Genomic DNA, 11,201 nt, shown 5'->3' with positions numbered 1-11,201 from the left:
ATCAGATAAAAACTAAATAAATTAAAACTGATCAGACAAAATACATATAAGATGGTAAGAAAATTAATAGCAGCAAAATAGGCAGGCAAAAAATGGGGGGAAAAGTTTAAATTATTACTCACCAAAACCTCAATGGAATAAAATAGTTTTTCATTGGCAATGAAAAGATTAGAGGGGTAGACACTAAAAGTATCTTCAGGGAGAGTATTCAGGTTGAAGACACTACTTCAGATAGTCTCTTGCCCATCTTCCAAAGTCATGGGCACCTAGAACAGGCTTCAGATGATGAACTCTATGGACAGGTAGGTTCATATAGCCGAAGTTATATGCTATATGAACCTGACTAGACCTTCCTGCTGAATCTACAGAACAAGATGCCATGTTTGCCAAGCCAATTATATAAATACTAGTAACAAAGCCCATTGTGGAGAAAAATACAATGGGCTAGAAAGGGAAGGCTGGGCAGGCAGGCATTCCCTCTTCCTCTGTCACTGATCCCAGCAGGATGAAGGTAGTGGTGGGGAGGGGGAGGCATGGCCACTTCCTCTGTGCCTGATCCTGGCTGAGTGAAGGGGGGGGCATTGCCTCCTGCTCCTCACCTGATCCCAGCTGGATGAAGGAGGGGTGGGCATTGCCACTTGGTCCGCTCCTGATCCTGGCTGGGTAAAGAAGGGGCGGGCATTGCCTCCTGCTCTGCACCTGATTCTGGCAGGTTGAACGGGGGCGGGGGGACATTGCCTCCTGCTCCACTCCTGATCCCAGATGGGTGAAGGGAGACAGGCATTGACTCCTGCTCCATGCCTGATTCCAGCCTGAGGGAACAGAGGCGAGCATTACACTGGCTGAGTCATTAAACATAAACATTTCTCTACATGTAGTACCACAGGGGTAGTCTATATCACTGAGTACAACTGTCCGTTTATTTATGTGGGCAGCACACAGAGAGCAGTCAGGGTTCATATTCAGGAGCACATGTCCAGAATTAGGAATAAGAATATAGAGGCACCACTTACTCAACTTTTTTTGGAGTCCCATGGAGATGCTAGAGAGTTCCATTTTGCAGTGTTACAAGTGGTTAGGACAGACAGATCTCGGGATTTCAACAGGGAACATCTCAGGAGAGAAGCTTTTTGGATTTATGAATTAAATTGCATTACACCATTTGGACTGAATCAGCAGATAGACTACTTGCTATTTGTAGGGAATGACAGGATCGTTCATTGGAGATGAATTATGGATGCATGTATCTTTAAGTGATTAGAGGATTTCCAGAGACAGTGTGTGTATTTCCTTTATGAGCTAGCCAATTACCAGCTCATTGACTGAGGGAAGGAACTCGGTTGGAAACATAGCCGGATGGATTCTTTTGAGCTACATTACATTTTTCAATGGGATTCAATACTGCATACGGCTGTTTATAATTGGGGTGTGTTTTATGCTTTAGGAATAATATTATCCCCTGAGAAAGTGGTCACGAAATAGGCAAACAGCTGGCATCCTGTCGGGATGCATTGGAACATTTTGGACATCCCCACAGATTGGAGTGGGGTTGATTGGATCACCCCCACACAGTTAGATCAGAGTGGAGAAATGACAGTTGGCCATTTGAGTGGAATTATATGATATATCCTTCTTAGTGAAGTGACACATTCTTAGGAAGAGTTTGGGAAAGATACAGGACTGTACTATCCAGGAGAAATACTCCCACTATACGGCACTAACACTTAGCCCAATAAGAAAAGACTCGCAGAACAAATACAGCCTGTACAAGAGGATATTTATTTTTGCAAAAGAGCATCTTACGTTGTATTTATCGCATTATTTATTCTTGTATTTATTGTCATATTTATTGTAAGTGTCATGGGCTGGGCTAGCCCAAGCAGGGTGGTTCAAGTCCAAACCTTAAGGCCAAGTCAAAGGGGAGTTCCAAGAGCGAAAGCCAAGTCAAACTGGTGGTCAGAGCACGAGATAACGCCAGGAGTGAGTCCAGAGTCCAAGAGCAAGGTCAGGTACAATCCAAGGTCATTTACCGGTAGTGTCAGGTCCAAAAGCAGGCACAGGCACGGGCAAGGTTCACAGAACACGGAGTGGTTGCAGGCAATAGACACATTGCTTCCACGCCCGGCAGTTCCTCCAGACTAGCTCTTATAGCCAGGCGTGGTTTTCAGCCAGCTGCTGGGGCTCCATCCTGATGCTACTCATCGTCATTCTCCAGCAGCTGGCGTTGGCTCAAGAGGCGAGCACTGCGCCGTCTCTCCTGCAGTTCCAGTCTCTGGCGCTGCCTGCGGCGTTCCTTGGGCATGGGTGGACCTGGGGGGTGGTGGAGGCTCTTGGCTGCGCTGCACCTGTAGAAGTCCCTGGCTGAGCTTCTCCTGTGGTATTGGAGCTAGAGGGTGCTGGTGTCTCAGCTGCTGGCTGCAAGCTCTGATCAGCCAGCAGCTGTTGCTCCTGATTGCTGGCTTCTGCTGAATCAGGGCTAGGGCTGGCTACACAGGGCTCCTCTTCTCCTGAGGAGTCCTGGCTGGCTACACGAGGCTCCTCTCCTCCAGAGGAGACCTCACTCTCAGACTGGGCCATGACACCATCCCCCCGCCCAGTCCACTAAGTACTGTACTTGCCCCCGCCGGTGACGTGAGTCTAGGATCTGGGCGACCTCATATTTCTCTTGCCCCTCAATGGTAATCGGAGGCAGAGGGGGCAGTGGCCCGAGATGGTGCGGGTCCAGGGGTGAAGCCGGGACTAGAAGGGACCGGTGAAACACAGGATGGATCGGGAAGGTTGGTGGTAGTTGCAGGCGGTAGGCCACAGGGTTCACCTGGTCTGTGATCACGAAGGGTCCAAGGAACCGGGCATCTAGCTTTTTGGAGGGCCGTTGGATGAGGATATGGCGGGTGGATAACCAGACCCGATCACCCACGGACAAGGGAACACCAGGTTGCCATTTCCGATCCGCAGCCTCCTTGTAGCTTTCCTTGGCAAGCTGGAGTTGCTCCCGCAACAGCTCATGCATGGATTGGAGTTCCTGGAGGCGATTCCCGACAATGGTGCCCTGCTAGGGAAGAAACAAGGGTGGTGGCCATAGTTTGCCATGAAGAGGGTTTGCTGGGTGGAGGAGTGCACTGCATTATTATATGCGAACTCGGCCAAAGGCAGTAGGGCTAGCCAGTCATCCTGTTGATGGTTTGTATAGCATCTCAGATACTGCTCCAAGGTCGCATTGGTGCGCTCTGTCTGCTCGTCAGATTGGGGGTGGTGTACTGAGGATAAGTGAATTTAGGTGCCAAGAAGGGAGTGCAGGGCCTGCCAGAACCGAGAGGTGAATTGAACTCCCCAATCAGAAATTATATGATCCGGACGCCCGTGGAGTCGAAAGACGTGCTGAAGGTACAGGTGTGCAGTTTCCTGAGCGGTGGGGGGTCCAGAACAGGGAATGAAGTGGGCCATCTTTGTGAACAAGTCCACCACCACTAGGATGCAGGTGTGGCCTTTGGAGCAGGGCAGGTCTGTAATGAAATCCATGGAAATAGTCCTCCATGGCCCAGTGGGTGTGGGGAGTGGATGCAGGAGACCAGAAGGTTTGCCGGGGAAGTCTTTGGCCCGTCTACACGTTTCACTGGCTGCCACATATTGGGCCACATCCGATTGCACCCGGGGCCACCAGAAGTCACGGGTCAAGAGATGGGTTGTCTTGTGGTGGCCGAAGTGCCCAGCGGGTCTGGAATCATGGACCAGCTGCAGTACTTTTGTTCGTAGTGAGCCTGGGGGTACATAAATCCGGCCTCGGTGGGTCAGTAGCCCCTCTTCCTCTGCAAATCCATCTGCCTGGGGCTGGGAAGACCCCTGGACGTTCTGACGGTATTTCTGGGCAACTGGGTCCAGCAACTGTTGAGTCTGTATCTCCTCCACCAGCCCCGGAGGGGGTTGCGTGGCGGCGAAAGTTTCTGGAGCCAGGATGGTCATTGGAGGTTGTTCCAGGTCGGGGGATGAGTTGTACTCTGGCTTCCAGGACAGAGCATTGGCCTTCTTATTCTGGGAGCTGGCAACATAGGTGATCCTGAAATCAAAACGGGAGAAGAACAACGACCAGCGAATCTGTCTCTGGTTGAGATGGTGGGCAGTTTGGAGATGTTCGAGGTTCCGGTGGTCGGTGAGCACTTGGACTGGGTACCGAGCCCCCTTCAGATGATGCCACCAAACCTCAAAGGCTGCCTTTATTGCCAGCAGCTCCCGCTCCCAGATGGTGTAGTTCCTTTCTGCGGGGGTCAGCTGGCGAGAGTAGTAGGCACAAGGCTGTGGAGTGATGGAGGGGTTTGCACGTTGTGAGAGCACCACTCCGATGGCAGTGCTGGAGGCATCTGCTTCGACTAGGAAGGGTAGCTGGGGATCCGGGTATCGTAGGACTGGTTGCGTGACGAAGCTTGTCTTCAGGGTCAGGAATGCCTCACTGGCTTCCGATGTCAAACGGAAAGGTTCTCGAGGCCGGAGAAGTTGAGTGAGAGGGACGGCTATGGACGCAAACTGGGGGATGAATTGCTGGCAGTAATTGGCAAACCCCAGAAATCGCTGCACATCCTTCCGAGAACAGGGGGCTTGCCAAGTCTGTACAGCCTCGACTTTAGCTGGGTCCATTTGGATTCCGTGGGGTGATAGCACATGGCCAAGGAATTCCACGGAATTCCACGCACACTTTTCCAGTTTGGCGAACAGGCCATGCTGCCGGAGTCTTTGCAGCACCATGCGCACATGCCGAGTGTGTTGCGACGCGTCACGTGAATAAATTAATATGTCATCCAGATAAATGATGACAAACTGATCCAGGATATCTCGAAAGATGTCGTTCATCAGTCTCTGGAACACAGCTGGTGCGTTAGTCAGGCCAAAGGGCATTACCAGATACTCGTATTGCCCGTATCTGGTACTGAAGGCAATTTTCTATTCATCGCCTTCCCAGATGCGCACTAGGTTGTAGGCTCCCCGAAGATCCAGTTTGGTGTAGATCTGGGCTCCCTTGACTTGCTCCAAGAGGTCAGAGATCAGGGGCAGCGGATACCGGTCTCAGATGGAGATTTTGTTCAGGGCCCAGTAATCATTACACAGCCGGAATTCCCCACTTTTCTTTTTAACGAAGAGGACTGGGGCAGAGGTGGGCGAGGTAGAGGGCCGTATTGCCTGTATCTGGTACTGAAGGTGATTTTCTATTCATCGCCTTCCCGGATGTGCACTAGGTTGTAGGCTCCCCAAAGATCCAGCTTGGTGTAGATCTGGGCTCCCTTGACTTGCTCCAAGAGGTCAGAGATCAGGGGCAGTGGATACTGGTCTTGGATGGAGATTTTGTTCAGGGCCCAGTAATCATTACACAGCCGGAGTTCCCCACTTTTCTTTTTAATGAAGAGGACTGGGGCAGAGGTGGGCGAGGTAGAGGGCCGGATGAACCCTTGCCGCAGATTGGTGGTGAGAAAGTCCCGGAGTGCAGCCAACTTGGGCTCTGATAACGAGTACAGGCGTCCCACTGGCAGAGGGGCTCCAGGAATCAAGTCAATGGCGCAATCGTACGGTCGATGAGGGGGGAGTTGGTCTGCTCCTTTTTCCTCAAACACATCTCCAAAATCCACGTATTCCTCCGGCAGCACAGGGGCCTCCTGTGCAGCGGCTGCAATGGGACCCGGGCATTGATTTTCATGTGGGCACGGGTCCCGGAAGCAGAGGTCCAACTGGCCCCACCAAATAACTGGGTCATGGCGGCAAAGCCAGGAAAGTCCCAAGACCAGCGGGAATTGAGGGATGCCTACCACGTCAAAGCAGAGCTGCTCACGGTGACACTGGATCTGCAAGAGGAGGTCCTGGGTCTCTTCGACCACTGGCCCAGAACGCAGCGGCTGCCCATCAATGGCCTCAACTACGGTGGGGGTCTTCTTTGCCCGCAAGGGAATTCAGTGCTGTGCGGCGAACTTGGCGTCCATGAAGCAGCGGGATGCCCCTGAGTCTATCATGGTGTACACAAATAGCCATCGACCATCAGGCAGGCACAGCTTTACTGGTACCAGGAAGGGTTCAGGAGGAACACCAGAGGCATTGGCTGTCCCCACAAGTTGTTTAGTGGGAGTCTGCTCCTGGCCTATAGCTCGGGTCCTTCTTTTGGCAGGGCAACCATCGGCAAAATGGCCTACCCCACCACAGTACCAGCAGAGGTTGTGGGCGTGACGCCTCGGCTTTTCCTCTGGAGGCAGGCGGGTAGAAGGCGCGTTCAATAGTGCGGGTTCAGCTGTCCTGTCAGGTGAGGTCTGGGGCGAGAGTGGCTGGCTTAGCACACGTGCTTGCCGCCAGCTCTCCAGCCATCCATCGATACGGAGGCATAGGAGAATGAGCACTTGCAGTCCTCCTGGTCGTTCAGATCGGGCCACTTCATCCAATACTGCATCAGATAGTCCTTCCAGGTACTGGTCAACTAAGGCTGCTTCGTTCCAGTCCAAGTCCTGAGCCAGTAGCTGGAATTCAGTGGTATATTGGGCCACAGTCCCGTCTCCCTGGGTGAGGGAGCGTATTCTCTGGTTTGCTTTGACAGCTTTCAGGAGGTTTGCAAAGGTGGCGGTAATGTGAGCCACAAAGCTTGGGAAATCCCCCAGCAGAGGGGATTTGGCCAGTAACAAGGGTGTGGCCCATCTTGCTGCCTGCCCCTTTAACAGGCTGAGGATGAAGCCAACTTTGACTTTATCCGTGGAAAAGTCTCTGGCCCGGAGTTCAATATATAGCTGGCACTGAGCGAGAAATGCTGGGAATTCCTCCACATTGCCCTCAAAACTGTCAGGAGGCTTCACTGGGCATTTTGCAGGCAGAGGTGCAGCAGGGGCAGCAAGGAGAGTAGCAATCTGCTGCTGCAAAGTCACCAGTGCTTGGGTTAATTGCAGCACCTGGTCCTGCAGCATTGCCAGGCTCCCTGGGGTGGGTGTTGCCACGTCCATGCCAGGGAGTTTTGGTGGAAGCAATCTGTCACAGGCTGGGCTAGCCCAAGCAGGGTGGTTCAAGTCCAAACCTTAAGGCCAAAGTCAAAGGGGAGTTCCAAGAGCGAAAGCCAAGTCAAACCGGTGGTCAGAGCACGAGATAACGCCAGGAGTGAGTCCAGAGTCCAAGAGCAAGGTCAGGCACAGTCCAAGCTCAGTCACCGATAGCGTCAGGTCCAAAAGCAGGCACGGGCAAGGTTCACAGAACATGGAGTGGTTGCAGGCAATGGACACGTTGCTTCCACACCCAGCAGTTCCTCCAGACTGGCTCTTATAGCCAGGCGTGGTTTTCAGCCAGCTGCTGGGGCTCCATCCTGATGCTACTCATCGTCACTCTCCAGCAGCTGGCGTTGGCTCAAGAGGCGAGCACTGCGCCGTCTCTCCTGCAGTTCCAGTCTCTGGCGCTGCCTGTGGCGTTCCTTGGGCATGGGTGAACCTGGAGGGGTGGAGGCTCTTGGCTGCGCTGCACCTGTAGAAGTCCCTGGCTGAGCTTCCCCTGTGGTATTGGAGCTAGAGGGTGCTGGTGTCTCAGCTGCTGGCTGCAAGCTCTGATCAGCCAGCAGCTGTTGCTCCTGATTGCTGGCTTCTGCTGAATCAGGGCTAGAGCTGGCTACACAGGGCTGCTCTTCTCCTGAGGAGTCCTGGCTGGCTACACGAGGCTCCTTTCCTCCAGAGGAGACCTCACTCTCAGACTGGGCCATGACAGTAAGGTTGCCAATGTGCTTGAAATTTACCAATGAGTGTAATGTATATAAGAGCATTCTACGTTATCTTGATATTTTATTTTTATCTCTGGTACAAATTGTTCAAAGCCGGTGGCTACTGTTGCATCTTAATTGTTATCTATTCACTGTTATCTATGCACTAGCACTTTAACATTACTTATATAATTATAAAATCATATATAAATTTGGATATATTCTGTTAGTTAGTGCTGTTTACCTGTAATAGCCCTAGTTGTTGTTACCGCTCCTGATCCCGGCCAGGTGAAGGGCGGGGTAGCTATTGCCACCTGCTCTGCTCCTGATCCCAGCTGCTTGAAGGCAGGGGTGGACATTGTCACTTGCTCCACTCCTGATCCCACCTGGGTGAAGGCAGGATGCAGGCATTGCCACCTGCTCTGCTGCTGATGTTGGCTGGGTGAAGAGGGAATGGGCATTGCCACCTGCTCTGCTCCTGATCCCAGCTGTGTGAAGGTGGTGGGCAGGCATTGCCACCTGCTTTGCTCCTCATTCCAGCTGGGTGAAGGCGGGAGGCAGGCATTGCCACCTGCTTTGCTCCTCATCCCAGCTGAGTGAAGATGGGGGATGGGCATTGCCACCTGCTTTGCTCCTCATCCCAGCTGGGTTAAGATGGGGGTCGGGCATTGCCACCTGCTCCACTCCTGATCCCAAACAACTAGGTGGTATACCACAATCGGGGGCTAATACAATGAATCAATGCAAGAATATAAATGATTTAATAAATAGTAAGTGCAAAAGTGACTAGTGCTATTAATAAATACTTATAAATATCTATAAATACATTGAATGGTTCTTAATATCATAAACAGAGAACTATAAATAACAGGTATCAAATATGATAACATACAGTGTAAGCCGTCTCAAAAGATCAGCTATTTGAATCTCACACTCTCAAGATATGGTGTTTCTTTCTTATCTTCCTAGGTGGTATCGCTGAAGAACGGTGAACAAACGGGACTGGCAGTTCAACAGGTAAGTATTCCAAAGTATTCCAAAGTCACAAATATGTTCTCTTCTTTTATCTCTGTATTTTAGGTGGAGCCGTGAGGATGGGTAAAGGACCCCAAGGGATCCCCCCAGCCCAACAAGTGGACGGCTGTGTAGTTTAAGCTTATTTCACATTGAATGCTTCATCAGGGGCCAGATAAATCAGTCCACCAGAATAAATAACCGTTCTACAAATAAAGCATGATAGTCTGTCAGTCTGGTACACATATTCTTACACAGTGGAACATACATATCTTACAATATAAAAAACTTACCCTGAAGCTTCTCAGTAACAATTCAAGTGCATACTCTCTTAGTGTACTGCAAGTGGATGGCCATACACGAACGCTCCTCTCCACTGCAATTCATTTAAGCAGAACATGCGACTCCCTTTTACAAGGTTTAAAGAGACAGTGCACAATATAAAACAAGCCATTAATTGGTGTTGATATGCATGTTAACAGCTACTCATCAATCAGTAAAAAAGTAAGCATCTCAAAAAACGAGGCATACTCATTTCAGTGTTTAGACCATTAGGTTGTAAACAGTCCAGGTGATGAATCCAGTACACCTCCCTACATAATAAATCTTGTGGTACTATAGCAGGGGGATCCCTATTGGCAACAAACAAAACCCCAAATTGAAACTTTGTTTCCTTTTGATGATATTTTGCAAAATGTTCTACTAGTGGAGCCTTCACTACTCGATTGCGAATCCTAGACATGTGTTCCAATATAGGTACCTGGACATGTCGGATGGTGTTACCAACATACAGCTTCTGGCAATTACATCTAATCACATATATAACCCTTGCTGTCTGACAAGTTGAAAAATGCTTCAATTTAATAGGTGGTAATGTTTCTTTCAACTTCACTGCTTCACCTGTGATCGCCAAAGGGCATGCCACCTGCTCCGCTCCTGATCCCAGCTGGGTGAAGGCAGGGGGCCAGCATTGCCGCCTGCTCCATGACTGATCCCAGCCTGGGCTTCCCACCATGGCGCGCTCCCTGGAGGTCTGGCTGCCTCACCTGGGCTTTCCTCTACAGCAGCGCCCTCTAAAGGCGTACCCGGGTAGGAAGTGAGTTATCTTGAATACGCTTAGCCTTTTGTATAGTAGGATCAGGGACCTACAAAGTTTTTGTTTGGGCAGCTGTAGCCAGTTGAGGGTTAGAATCTTTTTCCTCCAGCAGTTTTTGGGGGAAATAACCTCCAAACAGATGACTTGGTCAGGTTGGTCACAGTCTCTGCAAAAAATAAATAAATCAGAGTATAGGGGGCCTTGCTAAAGGGAACAAACAGATGAAATCTATCTTCTATATATATATAAAGACAAGTGTCCTGACTGACTGCTTTGGAGAGTGGACTCTATGGTATTATACCATTTTGAGGCCCCTCCCCTCCCCAAACCCCACTCTATCCAGGCGCAACCCCCAAAATAGCTAGGAATTTCCCAACCTTGACCAGGCAACCCTACTTGAGGACATTGCCATTTCTGAGGGACTGCCTTAAAGGGACATGGTCAATATTTGTCTTTTGTCTTTGTAATTGATGTGTATGAATTTTGTACAATAACGATTGTTAAGAAATAATTAATTTTGTGATAGTACACTTTAGCACTGAGCACTTTAAATTGATGGAAGAATTTCTATAAATTTTGTAGTAAGTTATTTATTACAATTTATTGCAAGTGTTGTTGTTTTGATAGCCCGTTGGTTGCACCTTGCAGAATGCCTTTGGTTTGTTACAGTCCTCATATGCAAACATTTTATGGGACTGCAGGAAACTCTTGGGCCCCCTCTGGGCCCATAGGCCCAGGTGCAATGCACCTGCTGACCCCCCCCCCCCCCCCCCCGCATAGGGCCTGGGGCAACCCTACTTTTTTAAAAATATTTTTTTATTCATTTCAACAATAACAGTACAACAATATTGAAGATAATTATAAAATAGAGATTATAAATTACAGTAAGGATTATAAAATTTGTTTAAACAATTACAACATTATTGGGCCTATGTTAAACAATCACATAACAAGATTTACAAAAAGCTAAGTAAACAGAGGGAATTACGTTATCATTATATCTTATTAAAGTGAGAAATTGCAGATGTTTAGGAGGGTGTAGTTCAGTAACAATGAGATATTCAAAAAACGGAAACCATTTAGTTAAAAAATCTCTTTCATATGATTTTGTGCTTGGTATAAATCATCATGGATTTTCCCTTGGATATAGTGGTGGGGCAACCCTACTTGACCCTTCAGGAAATGTGTTAAGTGGGGATGACTATGCAAGTCCTTATTGCTTTTGCTTCTCAGGGCTGTGTGCTTCTAAATGCCAGTTTGAAGCCCACCAAGGATGCCATTCTGACAGAAACAAGAGATTTCTTCACACTTAACAGCATTGCCTGGCAACTAAGAAGGAATTAAAATAGGCTTCACAGACAGAGCTACGCTCCTTTTAGCTTTATTTGCCACAAC

This window comes from Eublepharis macularius, chromosome 4 (genome assembly GCF_028583425.1).
Source record: "Eublepharis macularius isolate TG4126 chromosome 4, MPM_Emac_v1.0, whole genome shotgun sequence".
NCBI lineage: Eukaryota > Metazoa > Chordata > Lepidosauria > Squamata > Eublepharidae > Eublepharis > Eublepharis macularius.
The sequence above is the reverse complement of the archived record's forward strand: the minus strand, read 5'-3'. Positions refer to the sequence as shown.